A 16,784-nucleotide genomic window follows, 5' to 3' on the forward strand; every position below is an offset into this window, starting at 1 on the left:
CCCACAGTTAAACTTCGCCGCTAATTGCTGTTGTGATAACTTTAATACGATCTTCTAACGACAGCACTTTGCATTTCGGACATTTTCCAGCAAACTGAAATGAATTTCCTTTGTTGCTAGACTAATTTATTAACACCTGCACCTAATTTCGAGGGTGGGAGATGTGCCCGGGATGGGTTCGAACGAGAGTTTAGACTAATTCATTATATTACGAGGTGGAAACGTTGAGATGGGTTCTTACAATAGTTTAGACCAGATACATTCGCGAAAGGGGTCGCTTATTACAGGTGTTGTATGTTGTTTCGGACCAAAATTCAATGCCCGCGGTCGCGTTACACAGGTGGTCGTTTAATACGGGTAACTTATACGAAGACTCTATGGATAAACTATTCCGTGCCAGAAATTTTTGCCCGTTTTGGCAGGTGCCCGTCGAATGCAGGTGGTCGCCTAAGCAGACTGTATATATTATTGACATATATTTTATATATATACAGTATATATATTTTATCTGTTTTTTGAAACAATTATATCGTATTAATAAAAATTATAAAAACATTACATAACATCTTTACACTGATCTTATTTCATATTCATTTTTCTTACATTTATATCAATCTACCGTTCTTATTATCAACCCACAATGAAATAAAACGCACTTTAGAATTCAGTGAATATTGTCAGATATATAAACAAGTCAATTACAAGACAAATAACATTTTTCACGGTGTTCTTAATGATTTTGAATTTTTTATCAAGTCATCTACCAAGCATATGTATCGTAAAACACATAAACTATCGAAAATTATTATTTTCTCTGTGTTATTGGCATTAATTAAGAAAATATAATAGTATTACTTTAATAGTGTAATATTTATAAAAGTACATATTCCACAAAGTATTAGAAACTTATCAATAAATTTAAGTGAAACCCTATTCAAACATAGTAGCGAAATCAAATAATTAGTTGTGGCATGTTAAAAAACGACAATACGTAATTTTCTTTTTAACGTTCCCATGTTGATTAGAAATCTCGTTTAACATTACAGAACAATGTAATGTTAATGTAATCATAGTAATTCGTTGTTTTGCTTGCATTTAAATTACAATACGAATAACAAATATTTATGAAAATTGTAATGAAACGTAAAGAAAATTTATCCTATAAAATTTAAGTTATCGTGTGCTAACATTAGTACAAGTTTTTCTTTAAACTAAAATGTTACACTTTTAGCATACTGTTATGTTATTAAATAATGCCAATAATAGATAGAAAATTATAATTTCGAGTGTTTATATGTATCATAAAACAGATACTATATACACGAATTGAGATAAAATCAAACTCATTAAAAACACTATGAGGAATGTTAGTTGTCTTTTAATTGACATGTTTATATCTGACAATATTCATTGAATTCTCACGCGACTTTATTTCGTTGTAGGTAAAAATAACGACGATAGATTGACATAAAAGTAGATATAATGAATATAAAATAAGAAGACTGCTAAAGATGTCATATAGTGTTTTTATCTTTATCTATATCTATATACTAGCTGTTACCCGCGACTTCGCCCGCGGCGGTTTTTCAAAGCGATTTCATTTCAATGCATTTCAATTCAATATTTCAATAACCATTGTAATTGTCATATAACACCTACCGCTGAAGAGAATTGCCGAGAATCAAACAAACTATTTTCAATTTGATCAATTTTCTGGAACGTTTACAATCGTTCTATAATCGAACCAATATGCAATAACAAATTCGAATTTAAAACAGTTCGAGCATTTTTAAAATCGAAATAGATAAAAATATTTATAACAGTGTCTGAAATGTTATCAATTTAATACACCTAAGTACTCAATGAAGACTAAACGTAGTTAAAAACAAAAAATTGCATCTAAAATAGTACAGTAGAAGCTGTTTTTCCGTTTAAGCCTTAATGTTATTCCTTACCCCCCTGCGGGGAAATTTCTAAAAATCCCTTCTTAGTGTGCGTTGCCATGGCGTACCCTACTAAAACGCACATAAAAGCAAAAAATCGCATCTAAAATAGTACAGTAGAAGCCGTTCTTCCGGTTTAGCCTTAATGCTCTCCCTTTCCCCCTGGAAGGAATTTTGAAAAATCCCTTGTTAGTGTGCGTTTTCATGACGTACGCTAACTGTGTACTAAATTTCACCTGTCTAGGTACAGCGGTTTGCTCTGGGCAATGATGATTCAGTCAGTCACTCAGTCAGAAGAAGGAATATTTTATATATAGATATATATATAAATGGACGTGTGTGTCCCTATATTTCACTTTTCCGCCAAAACTACACATCGCACGTGAATGGTGTTTGTATATGGTGGTAGCCCCAAGTCTCCATTCGTGCATAGGGGTGGTTGCGTCTCGATAGCTCTAAGGGTGCGGGAGATATGAGGCTGAAAGTGGTTGAAAGTGGCTTTCTATTTCGAATGTTTTGTTCGAATTTTTCGAATTTGTTCGAATTAAATCAAAACATAAAATTCGAATATTGGTTCGATTATAGAACGATTGTAAACGTTCCAGAAACGTTGAAAATAGTTCGTTCGACTGTACGTAAAAATTCTCTAATTAGTCTGGAAACGGGGGACCTAATTCTTGCATTTTGTGAAAACGGGTAAGATTAGCTATAATGTAATTATCTTAATCTTCACTATCGTTACTTTTTGCCCAGCGAAACAGGTCCTTGCAGCTAGTAATTTATATTAACACGTTATAAATGATTAATTTAAAACTTGTTAAAATCCTAAATAAATGGAATTCTTGAGAGATTGCAAACATTAAATTTTTAAGATAATCCTGTATGTAAATTTCTAAATAGAAAAAAAATTTATGGATTCATGATTTACGTTTGTCATGCATCATAAGTTGTTGAAATCTTGGATAAAAATACTTATTAAAGAATAAAATGCACTTTATATTAGAAAAGGCGGATCATAGTGAAATTTTAAAATTTGAAAGTATACGCCTAAATAATTTATTTAATTTATTTTTATGTATAAAACAAAAAAAGTCCCGTAAACCGATTCCCATTTGTTCCAAATTTAAAATCATATGAACAAATACGAAAAACGTATATGAAAAACAGCAATTAAATAAAATTAGAAAGTGTAAAACATGTTTTTACATTTAAATGTAAAAGTAGAAAAATTATAATTTAAAACCTGTGTTTTGCATTGTCGTCTGACATACTTTATTCTTATGGAGTAACTTTTGATTTCCACTTTCCCTGTAAGATTTTAAATGACACCTTTAAAGTTTGTATTGAAATCCACTTTGTAAATTCAGAGGAAACAAAAACACCATGCAACTAGACGAACGTACGTGCGTACAAACAAACACACATTACTGTATTTGGGAAAGTTTTACTTCTCGGTAATAAAATACTTTACTCGAAGTGCTGCACTAATTGTTCGCACGATAAATATTTTGAGAGATGTGAAAAACAATTTACTTGAAATAATTTTATAATGAAAAATAAGCTTTATTTTAATATTATTTTTGCACTTAATTATGAGTGATATCGAATTATCATTTAGTCGTTTAATTTTAGAATTTTATAATTTGAAATGTATAACAAATATTTAATAAATATACTAATGTTAAATGGCGTAAAAATTGTAAGTATTTATTGGATTTATTATATTAATATTAACATTTATTATCAAATATAACTGATTGCAATATTTTTTTAGCAAATTAGTGGGTTATGTGTACCTTTTTAAAATATGTATAAACATCATTTTTGTTCAATTGTAATACTAGGACTTCGTTTTAATTTGTCTTATGGCGATTAAACAGAGGAGGAGCCGAAAAGAAAAATACGATCTTTGTTAAGGCTAACGGGAATCTTAGCCAGGTACAAGTTCAAAGGGATGAGTCTGTACCCCAAAGTTCAAATCTATTCTGGGGTATATGTTCGTACTTCTTGCTTCTCGCGCTTCGACGTCCTCACAACCAGAGACCAAACCAAAAATTGACTGACCCTGCGGTTCTTCTCCTACCGCGCAGGATTACTCTCCCAACGACTTCCGTTTCCGCGGTTAGGGGTCTTCTGCCTTAGGGGCGTTTAGTCATAATCCCACGAACAATAGCTTCGCGCCACTGGCCACTCGACCAATCACATGTACAGTACAATGTGTCCGTTACAATTTTCGCAAATGAGAAGAGACATGCACATGTCAGCACGTACAGGCGATTCAAGAACAAAGAAATCGTCATAAAATTCTTTTGTTCTCGTGTATTGTTCGTTTTTCCCGCATATTTTCCATAAGACACGAAATGTTGTCTTCATTTTTACTGAAATTTTGTTTATCTTGCCCAGTCGCATCAGAGAGCACAAACATTGTAGCCTAACACCACTGTATGTCGAATGCATAGTCATTGCACCCTTACTTTTACATTTAGATAGATTTACATTACGTTTCCGGACTCCTCGTAGCCAATGGAAAATGACAAAGCTAAATAAACATCGATCGAACGGATTTGTAAAGATAATTACTTCTACTTTCTTTGTTTCAAGTTTAAAAAGGAAGCTTAAAATTTGCAGTGGATAAAACCTCCAGTATAGTGTAATTACCGAGCACTTATCTCTCTGTCGAATTCGATTTAAAACATCTAATAGTACAACATAATGCATGTAAGAAAGTATGTATATGATAAATTTAAACACGATTAGTAAAGCTTGAAAGGTCCCATATGATGAAATTTAGGAACAAGCGTCCAGGAAAAATAAACATTAAAACTTTTAATTTTATAAAACCAAAATTTTGACATTTTGTCGAGATTTTGGTTTTATAGTAAATCTTATGTAGGATTATCGGTGCTAAAGCTGATGTGAGAGAGTAAAGAAGAAAAAAAATCGAGCGATACTTGATTATAGAGCTGAAGGAAAAGTGAACAATGAAGGTTCGCTTTTGGGTAGTCTTGGTTAATAATGACCTATTTTAACTTGTGTTTCACATCGCCGTTTGATATTATATTCCGTCGATAACTTTAATTCTTAATTTCCCTGTCAGATTTTAATGACATTTTTTAAGTTCATTCAAATTCACTTTGTAAATTCAGGGGAGACAAAAACACTACGCAACTAAACAATCGTACGTATGCATAAACACACGTTGCTGCGTCTGGAAAACGAAAGTTTTTGAAAAGAGATACTTTATTCGAACCGGTGAATTGTGTCTTCGCACGATAGTGTTTTATAGATTGAATTTAGTCGTTTGTGGTGATACTTTTATAATTTAAAAAATATAAAAATTATTTTATGAATATACTAATGTTTAATAATATAAAAATTTAAGGTGTTTATTAGATTTTTTATATTAACGTTTATCATAAAATATGACTTCTTACAAATTTATATTTTAGCTAATTTCTGGGGTATGTATAATTTTTTAAAATTTTTTGGAAATTAAAAAAAATACTATATATTTTTCTATTGTGACTTTCATAATATTGTTTGTCTTATTATTTTTTATTAAGACAATTTTCTAAAAACATTAAATTGATTACATGATTTATATATATTGTCGAGGTATCATAAGAAAGCTTTACTTGACGTTATTTCTGTACTTTCGATGTTTGTTATTACATTGAAACAGTATTTGCTTATCAATTGTCTTTCCTTTTTATCTTTCTCTTTTGCAATAAGTACATTTTTTGAGATCATTATCTCCTATCCTTGTGAAATTTTCTTTGTCGAAGTGGTTTTTTTCCAGTTGTTAAACTTTGTCATTGTCGTAATTATCTAGTATACTTCATCTTTTCTAATAGTGCGTAACATTATAAACTTTTCCGTCACACTGATTTCTGCTTTCATTACATTTTTAATACTTTGAGTTTCAGGTTTCTACTTCTCATCTCTCTTCATATTTTAATTTATGTTAATATTATTTTTTGATATTTTTACAAATTTCTGTGTAAATGTTTTAAACGTCTATTAAGCTGAAACTATTACGGTTAGATTTTGTGTTGTATTTTTTATTTATGTCTATTGCGTGATTACGATTATATTTGTGGCATTTTGTTAAGACTGTATTTAACACCTCAAACAGAGAACATCCTTTTAGCGTATTTTTTAGAAACAAATATTACAACACCGTTAGCCGTTCTGAAAGCTTTGGATTTAATATCATAAAATCTATGGAATTGTCATTATGTCCACGTTCGTCATGAATTCGGCAGTTTTTGAATGTAGCGTCACCAAGTGTTTATGATGTCATAGTTGATATTTAACAGCTTGTTTGCTGACGGTACTGTATCGCTGTCAACTACACCGAACAAGTTTCAGAGAAAGATTGAACTACTATTACAATATTCGTCTTCCTGAGTTTAAGGATTGATTTCAATATGTCGATGATGGTAGTGTTTAGACAAAAGTACGGATAATAAAAACAGATAGGTTTTTCATAAACGGTAAAGATATTTGCGTCGTAAACGAAGTGGATTTCCTAAGTATTCATTTATTAGTATCAGGTTCTTTTGTCAATTATGTTTCCTCTGTAAAGGGTAAAGTTCTCTCTATGGCTAAAGTGAAGATCGATATTTTAAACCAGACAACAAATTGTCATATGCCTCCTTTCATAAGATACTCTACCACTTTTTTCACGTCGAGCGTTCGGATGGATTTTTACGAAATTTTTTCTGCTTAGACAAAGTTGATTCAAGTGAGTTTTTTTGTTTTTTCGTCGCTTCTTTGGTCTTTAGAGATCGATACTAAATTATGCTATCAGATCTGAATTAAATTTGGAATTTCCTTGTAATCGTTTTAAACTTGTGCTTAAATTTTTTCAAATATTGTCTCTGATTCGTTGTCTTTGTATTTTTGGCATTTCATTGACAGTTTTGAAACAACTGTCAATGAATAGATTTGCGAAAAATAGTCGGTACACTCGATTGGAAGACCTACTGAAACAAATTAATTTTTTCTTAAGCATAATTGATTCGTCACTAAAGACTATAAGTTATTATTGTAGCACGATTATAATATGATTGAATGCTATTTACGTTTCCGGCTGTTAAAAAATTTATATGCGATGGAAGCTTTACTTGATGTTATTTCTGTACTTTCAATGTTTGTTATTACATTGAGACAGTATTTGCTTATTAATCGTCTTTCTTTTTTATCTAACTTTTTTGCAATAAGTACATATTTTTGAGATCATTATATAAAATCCTTGTGAAGTTCTCTTTGTCAAAGTGGTTTTTTCCAGTTGTTTAACTTTGTCATTGTCGTAATTATCTAGTATACATCATCTTTTCTAATAATCCGTAACATTATAAACTCTTTCGTGACACTGATTTCTGTTTTCATTACGTTATTAATACTTTGAGTTTCAGCTTTCTACTTTTCATTTCTCTTCATATTTTAATTTATGTTAATATTTATTTTCTGATATTTTTAAAGTTTCCATGTAAATGTTCTTTAAACGTCTATTAAACTGCAACTATTACGGTTACATTTTATGTTGTATTTTTATTTACGTCTACTATAAGTAGTGTATCATAATTATACTAATTCTGCCCCACAAAAATTTAAATCTTGTAAATTCAGTGAATTTAATCAAAAATCAAAGTAAAATTCAATGAAAACTAATAAAAATCAAAGCCAGTAAAAATGTAAATATAAAAAGTCAGTAATTAATTAACAAACTCAACGATATGTGCTTTATACGCATTCCCACAAACTGTCTTGTTTCTGTATATATATTTTAAATCCTCATGTTAACTCCTTATCCATTATTTTTTTATTGAATCGATCAAGTAGATAAACTTGAAATTCATTCTATTCAGTGTCCATGAGAACTACTAATTTTTTATCACCAAAGCGAGTGGATTCTGTTTTAAAATAATGAATTAGATATTCATAATCAATTTGCAACTCGTTTAATTTCTTTGTTGGAGTGTTTTGAAGTTTACTAATATCGTTTCGTTTATTCAGAGTCTCCATTTATATAAGAAAAAATTTATTACAAATTTTTGCAAACAATAAAACAAGTATATTTTTATAATTATTTTGTATAAATTTGTCGGAGAACCTTCTTTTTAAAAAAACATTACACCAATCAATTTTATTTTTATGTTTCATAATAAAATCTTCGGATAATTCTTGATATTTAATACATTTAATCGATCTGTCTTCGAGTAATTATTCCGATATGGTTTGATATCTTATAAGTGAATTTAAATTTAATTTTATAGCATTTTCCCTAATAAAGTCATTATCTAAATTTTAAAATGGAGATATAGCATCCCAATTCACTTTATTTGCATATTCTAGAATAAATTCCGAAGATAATGTTTGATGAATAGAGATAAGTTGCCAATTAACTTTATCATCATGTTGTCTTATAAAAATGTTCAGAGCGACTTTGGTGTTCAGATATTTTTTTCCAGTTCACTCTACCCCTAATTCATTAATAAAAAATTTAAAAAATTTTGTCTATGAGATATTGAATCCTAATTAACTTCAACTTTCAATTCTCTTATTAGATCTTCTGTTAAATTCTTTCGTTTTGAACAATTATTCCTATCGATAGCCCTCTTTATTCTAGAGTCCATTTATATATAAAAAAATTTATGTTTTAATGCAAATGTGTGAATACCATCTTTTAATATATGTCTCTTATCACCATGCGCTGATAATGCTAACTTGTTTACCTTCATAAAATAAAGTTGATGTTTTATACTTCTAATTAGATTCATTGTTCTATATTGCTCTCTTTTATTAAACAAACAAATTTTTGTAATCCTCAAATGATATTCTATTCTTAACAACACATTTCTTAATAACTTCAACTTTCTTTTCATCTTTATTCCCAACTTTCAAGGCTTACATTTGTGCTCTTAATCCATCAAATTTAGTCATTATCTTACCATTATTCTCATCTTTCATTTTACGTAAAACGTTCTCGTTTGCTCTAGGTATACCATATTCAATATCTTCTTTATAATCTGATGTATCAAAGTAATTAATCATTCCTTTCATATCCTGGTAGAAATGATCAATTTTTATATCATAACTGTAAGAATAGGTGTCTTGATATAACAGTTTTATATTATTACTATATTTTGGTTTCATCACATTATAATGAAAATCATACATTAAATGCTTTGAAAGTTCTAATATGCTCGTTCCATATATATAGGTTTATAGAATTTTATTTTCGTTTTATTCATGTGAATGGCTGAAAGATTTTCAGAAAATGTAGTTCAGCAAAAATATTTTCTCGATCTTTTTAGCATCACAACATAACTTGATATCAAATCTCTTCCTTTTGTTTTCCATTGTCTTTCCAAATACAGAGTTATTCATCAGTTTATAAAAATGTTTTTCGAAATGGTTTTTGGCATCTGTTCTTATTCAGGTCTATATATTTTTTCAACCATTTCGATTGTTTAAATTCTAAAACTCTATGTATGTACCTTTTTAACCTTCAATTTCTTCTCTTAACGCTGTATTAGATTTCTGTAATAGATTACATACTTTTCTTTATCATAAAGTGTTGTTATTAACTTAGATTGATCTGAAACATTCAGCAATCTGTTCTCTAAAGCTAAAAGTAGATCAGAATAATAATCGTGTAATTCTTTAGGATATTCTAGATCAACTTGTAAAATGTAACCAGTCTCTGTGTCATGGCGCATCTCTTTTACATCATACCATTTAAATCCTACATTTAATAAATATTGACTCATGGCTTATCCATAAAAGTTATTAGCATCTAAAATTGTAAATGATATGATTTTATATTCCAATGGTTATATCTGCCCAGAACTGAAAATTACGAAGCAGGATGGTTCTTCGAACGAAAGCGATAAAGTAACCTTGGTAAATAGTGGATATTTGTTCTTAAGTTGGAATTACACATTGGTAAGTCATTAATTGAAGAAATTATTCTCATTGGTTCATCACATTAACGGTCTTATAAACTTTACAAAAGTTTATTCTACCTCTGAAGCAACCAATATGCTGTTTTTCATTGACACCTCAGAATCACTGAATAAGCAAATTTTGATATTTGATGGACCCGATGATCAATCTCTTGGAACTGGAGAAAAAATGGAGACTTTTCTAAAAGGATTAATGAAAAATACAAACTATGACAAAGGATTTACAGAAAGATGGATATTAACCAAAAACAGTAACAAGATCAAACTGTGGATACCAATTAAACAAATGTTTGGATTTTTCAATGACTTTAGGAAAATAATATCAAACGTCGATATTAGATTTGTGTTCTGGAGAAATTCGAGTAATGATATGATCTATACCAATGTTATCAATCCGAATTATAAAATTATAATATCTGATATTTCACTTTGGTTACCACATATTAAGCTATATCCAGAACCTCAAGTTAATTTTCATAGTGTATCTCTAAATCCCTAATAAATATATCTCCTCTAAATAGAAATTAATTGGTGTTCTGTTAGATTAATTTAAAGTAACGTTCAGAATGGTTCTAGTGGTACAATAATTGAAAATATAACCACAGATAAAATCAGAAATATATTTATAATCCCACAATATCAAGAAAATGAAAACGATCGGAATGAAAATAACATGATATTTGATAACTTAAATATGATGAGATGTTGGTTAAGAATTAATAATGATAAATATCCAACAGAGGATTATAATGTTAGTTTTAAACCCAAAGAGTTAGATTATTCGAAATATTATTCTCATTTTTTAGCGGCGAGATTAAATACCAATAGCATAGAGTTTGGTTATTTAGTAAGTTATACAAACTATGGGAGATTGTATCCTATAATTCATTTCGATGTTTCCAATCACCCCTCTAATAATAATTTTGATAATTTGAAAGTTGAATTATTTTGGCAATTGAGAGAAACACCTGCTAAATGGTATAGATTTTATTTCGTTTTAGTAAAAAAAAAAAAATGGATTTATGAATATGTACAACAGGACTTTTGAAAGCATTAAAACTTTGAAGTAATTAAATGGCTTGGTTTCCTTTTGGTCATAATTACAAATAATAAAAGAAGGTCGTCCTGGTTTTCTGGTTAATGGTTTCAAATTAACTTATGATGGAAATTATGATATGCAAAATAAAATCTTAAAATATTGCAAACATCCAATAGATGAAAACGATGGTGCAATCAAGGAATATATTGATAATAAATTAAAACATAAATAATCAATGAATTAAAAATAATCAATGAATTAAATAATGATTTTCAAGCTTTTGCTAAAGAAAATGCTAATAAATGAAAAATATTAGAAGAAGATCACAAATCTGATAAAACTAATTTACAAAAAAATATTAATGATTTAGATATAAGCGTTAGTAATTTCATAAGAGGAGCGAGTGAAAAACTTCAGACATTAGATAGTAAATGTTTGAAATTACATAATGATGATTTCAATGCAAAAAACAAAAGAATTTGTAATGTTTATGATCAAACGGAAGACAAAAATGTTCTGAATAAAAGATATTTAGAGAATTATTTCAAAATTGATGAAAATTCAAACAATATAATTAGAAAACAGAAAATGCTTTATTCGCTTCAAGTAATCATTTGTTTATCTAAAGAGGTTTTTTGAATTTAGCTAAACCAGCTGAAGATACAGTATTTTATTTAACCTTAGGCGATTTTCCTATTGATGATAGTGATGTAAAAAACTATGATAGAAAATACGTGTTAGAATCTGATAGTTTCATTAGTAAGATTTATTTTGCAAGCAATATATCATTATTAGTTGTACCTATAGATATATTTATCAATGATAAATTAGTATTTTCTTTTAAAAAAGAAAAAGAAGAAACTTATATAGTCATAAATGAAACTATTCCATTTAATGTAAAAGATATAATTACAGTTAAAACTACAGATAAATATTCATCTTATGAGGAAACATGTGATGTTGATTTCTTTTAAAATATAGTATTTCAATATTTATAAATTATATATTATAATTTTTCCTATATTAATGGAGACACTGAATGGTATGAATTTTAAGTTTATCTGCTAGATCGATTCAAAAAAATTGGATAAGCATATAGAGAATTTAAACAACGTGAGTGATTCAAAATTTGTATACAGAGGTATGAAAGATTGTGGGAATGCGAACAAAGCACATATCGTTAAGTTTGTTAATTAATCACTATTTTTACTTGATTTTGAATGATATTTAAATTTTTCTGATTGTAAACCATTTACATTTTTATATAGAAATTTTGTGGGGAAGAACTGTTATTTATATACTTCTGATTATTTAATTTTAAGAAACACGAAATAAAAAATGACTGTTAACATAAACCAACAGTGGCGAAATACAACATAATTCAAAGATGATAAAAGGAATGAGAAAGATAGCGACATCACAATGAAAATTAAGAATAAAATCGTTTACTTAGTGTTATTGTATCAAAGGACTCATTGATGCATTAGTGTTGTTTGGAATTGGCTAAGTATAAACTACACTATTATTATACAGTACAATATTTTCAAATTAACAAAAAGGTTTTTGTAGTTATTATGAATATATGAATAAACAAACAATTTAGCAAAGTGAGAATTGTAAAATTATTGTAATTGCGTTTATGCTAATGAAAAAAGAAGTCAGTTTTAAAAACGGTTAAGTATGTAATATATAGATGGAAAACACACGAGAAAAAAAACATTTTCTGGTTTTGAACAATACAGTAAAAAATACTTATAAAAAGAGTTTTGTGTTGAACAAAAAATAACAAAATGTCAGAAGTAGGGAAAGTCGTAGCAGGTATAAAAACAGACTAAAAAGAATAAGAGTTTAATGAATTTTAAATAGTTTTTATTAGTTTTGCTGTAAGAGATAATAATTCACAAGTTAGTATTTACATCGAATACATAGTGTTTTACTAATTCAAATATTTATGAAAAATCTTAGTGATAATATTAAAACGTTTAAATATATATCTATGAATTAGGGGATTATTTAACTGTAGAAAAGTTTCATTAATTATATTCAATTTTACTAATATAAGACAAATATAAGCGTATAAATATTTTCCTGTTTATATTATTGTTGAATAACCTAGAAATTAATTCTGATGACATGCTGTGTGAAATTTCATTTATCAGGGTTATAGTCTTACGAAAGCTACAAGTTCTTAACCACAGAGAGTCGTCATCGCAAAAGCAGTGAAAAGCTACTTCCACACTTTCAATTTATTCATAAAAATTCAAAAGTCGAAAAATTGATACGATTATATTATTGTCGTTTTAATTTGTGGCTGTCAATGAAACAATGGATTAATATGATCTACACAGTGGTCGGACCGCAATTTAAACTGTTGTGGATGTCAGGAAGCGTCAAAAATTAGATTATGCAAGTTCGCAGTTAAGCTCTGCCACCAGGTGTGTTTTGTCAGACACACCTCCGAGTTAGACAAAACAACAAGTAGTTAATTAACCCCATATCTCCCACACCCTTATAGCTATCGAGACGAAACCAATATAGTGCACGATGGAAGACTTGGGGCTACTACCACACACAAACACTATTTATGTGCGATGTGTAGTTTTGACTGCAAAGTGACGTATAGGCACAAACACGTCCATATATATATATAGGGGAGATCGGGGCAAGATCGGCATGTTAAGCTTTACTTAAATTTTGTGTAATAAATACTGCTGTAAACTGAAAAAAAAGCTTTGCATTTTGTCTATTGGAATGTTACCTTACTATAGAACTGGTTAAAATCAGTTTGGAAATAAAAATAATTAAAATAATTACAACTTTACAAGAAGAGAGAAATTGACGAAGTTGCCCCGGGTATAGGGGCAAGATCGGCAACTTCTCTCTTTTTGTAAAGTTGTAATTATTTTAATTATTTTTATTAAAGTTGCCCCTGGTATAGGGGCAACAGTAATGGGGCAAGATAGGCACGTATATAAAATTATGTTATTAACAATGTATAAGTTGGAATTCACTATTAAAACAAAGAAATACAAATCCAACACCCATTTAATATTATTACAACGAAATGCAAGTTCAAAGACATATATACATGAATAACAAATGCAAACATGTTTTCATTTATCATCTGTTTGATTTTTATCCTTTGCTTCTAATGTGGCTTTATGTTGCCGATCTTACCCCGCTAGTCATGATTTCGAAACATTAAGTACAACCCTGAGAACAGAATGCCAAGCCACGATCTGGCCACGTGAATAAGTTGAAGTTACATCCTTCTAACAGGAAAAGTAACTTTCGTTATCATGGAATTATAACAAAACCTGCCAATTCAATATAAATGGAAAAAAAAATATTATATGGAATTCAACGAAAATGAAAATTTGCTTGATAATTCAACTACGCTTGTTGGAGAACAATAAAAACACTACACTCATCAAGCCACCAATAAAACTCAACTGCCTAACCTATAACCAAAGTCTCCTTTTAATTTGTTTTTAAAAAAAAAGCGCTTGACAAACTTGCCCCGCATGCCGAAGTTGCCCCGATCTCCCCTATATATATATATAGATGTAAGTTGATTTTTATGTAAATTTGAAAATAGTTTTATAAAAAAAATTTATAAATTCTGTAAATGCTAAATCCGTGTGTAGAAGTGTTTTTTTTTTCTTGATAAGAAATGAAGAATTTAGAATCTATTTTCGTTAAGAGCCTGTACACACTAAGCGTTTTTCAACGCGCGTTTAACACGTGTTTAACGCGCGCTTGGCGTTTAAGCGTGTACGCCTACATAGAACTCTTGGTTCTTTAAAACGCGCGTTAAACGCGCGTTTAAAAACGCCTAGTGTGTACAGGCTCTAAATGGTGTTAAACAGTATACTGTAATCGTAATAAGTTGTGTGTTTAAAAAGCTTATTTAAATTTTAGCATTACTTAATTAATTGTCGATAAAATATGTAATTAAATAGATTTAAATCAGATTAGTTCAAGGTATTTAAAAATGTTTATAAATTTAAATGTTTATATATTAAAATTAAATTAAATGTTAATTATATTAGAGAATACTACATTCAAATTAAACTTTCAAAATATAACTGACATATTTTTTATTGATTATCTAGTTTACTAGCCAGGTAAGTTAATATAATAATAAGAGTTTATTTCTATGTGGATTTAATATTAATTTTTAAATAAAATAATTATAAAAAATATGGTTTTTAACACTGAAGAACAAAATTCTTTATAACTCAGTTTTAAAATTTTATTTTTAATCTCTTTTAATTATAAGGGTCTTTTATCAGAGCTGTACTTTAACGTGAGCTACAAGTGCGACACACAGATAGTCATTATCGCGGAAACAGTGGGAAGCTACAGTTTACAGTTTTAATTTATTCATAAAAATTCAAAAATCGGGAAGTTGATACAATTACAAAATTTTCATTATCATTTCTGCTTGTCAACGAAACAGTGGATCCATGTGATCTAGTCAGTGGTCACACCGCGACTTAAACTGTAGTTCTGACCAATACATCATTACACATTTTCCGAATAATAAAATAAAATGTCTTTACCTTGTCTTTTCTGCACAGAAACATGCCAGATTAACGATAGTGTTTATCTCTAGTCTCGCATAATTTGTGTTAGTGCAATATATACAATAATATCACATTCACGACAGTATTGAAAAGAGATCAATAAACTTTAGTTGGATCAAATGTGAACATTGTAATGAAAAGTTAATTGTAATACTCAAGAAAAGATAAGACACGTGAATTNTTTTTTTTATATCTTATCTCATACTGATTATTTGATTTATTGTATGGTTTATTACATGATTGTTTGGCAAGTCAAAGCCAAAGTTTTATTTATCACAGTTTAATAAATGTAAAACACATTAGTAATTATTATTCAATTTAATGAAATTAATTTTCATAAAATTCATTAATATATTCTATATTTTATAAATATTGAATGAACTTTTCTATTTCAAATTTTTACAGCCTGGTTTTAAACCTCCAGAAGGTGCATCTTTGGAAGTAGTACGACATTTTTTAACAAGATTACAACAAGCTTATTCTCCTTTAAAAAAATTGGAAAATCTCTTGGCAGCTATATCTACTATTTATAATAGTGTATGTTAAGAATTTATTAAATTTCACTTACTATAATTACTTGTCATAATATTAAAAATTTACATACTTTTTGATACATTCAATAATAGAAAGATTTTACATATTTTCCATTATCCTTTGCATATTTCATTTTTTCAAAATACCTATGAATGAAAATATTATTGATATAACTTGTAACAAAAGTATTATGTTTATTTTATTGTCAATTTTAGAACTTTTATAAAAAAAATTTTTGTTTTTTTAAAAAGTGATTAATACTGAATTCAAGGTAGTAATTTTTACATATCATTAACTAACTAATGTAAACTGAAAGTTAAGGTTAAATAAGTAATATTTGCCAGAAAAAAGGAACATAAACTATATATAAAATTTGATTTGTAAAACTTTCTGAAGATACTGTTTTTTACACTTTTATTTTCAATGCTGACATTTTAAGAATTTTTAAATATTTTAATAAGGGATATAAAATAATGTGACAATGCCGAAGGGCTCCCTCTATGCTTCGGCACCACAGGACCGAAGGGTTGACATTGCATTGGTGAAGACTGCAATGACAAATTTATCAGGACTGACACCACTGTGTCTTCTGGATAGACCCAGAGACCGTTACATTTGCATTTACGCGCAAGCAGTCGCATCTGTGGGTGGTTGGACTCAGGATGGAGACCGCTTGAGGAAGTGCACCCAGCACAATTCTAACAGT

General features: G+C 28.8%; 1 long non-coding RNA gene across 1 annotated transcript in view; it reads left to right on the top strand.

Annotated features, from left to right (window-relative positions):
• Window positions 1-15,085, top strand: part of LOC111637444 — a 29,904-nt gene extending 14,819 nt beyond the window's left edge. Inside the window, exons 5-6 of the long non-coding RNA XR_002758698.1 lie at window positions 5,393-5,404; window positions 15,071-15,085. This is a non-coding gene — a long non-coding RNA (uncharacterized LOC111637444). The remainder of the gene's footprint in view (window positions 1-5,392; window positions 5,405-15,070) is intronic.
• Window positions 15,086-16,784: the final 1,699 nt, after the last annotated feature.

This window comes from Centruroides sculpturatus, unplaced genomic scaffold, assembly GCF_000671375.1.
Source record: "Centruroides sculpturatus isolate CEXI.00-Female unplaced genomic scaffold, Cexi_2.0 scaffold1099, whole genome shotgun sequence".
NCBI classification, from domain to species: Eukaryota; Metazoa; Arthropoda; class Arachnida; order Scorpiones; family Buthidae; genus Centruroides; species Centruroides sculpturatus.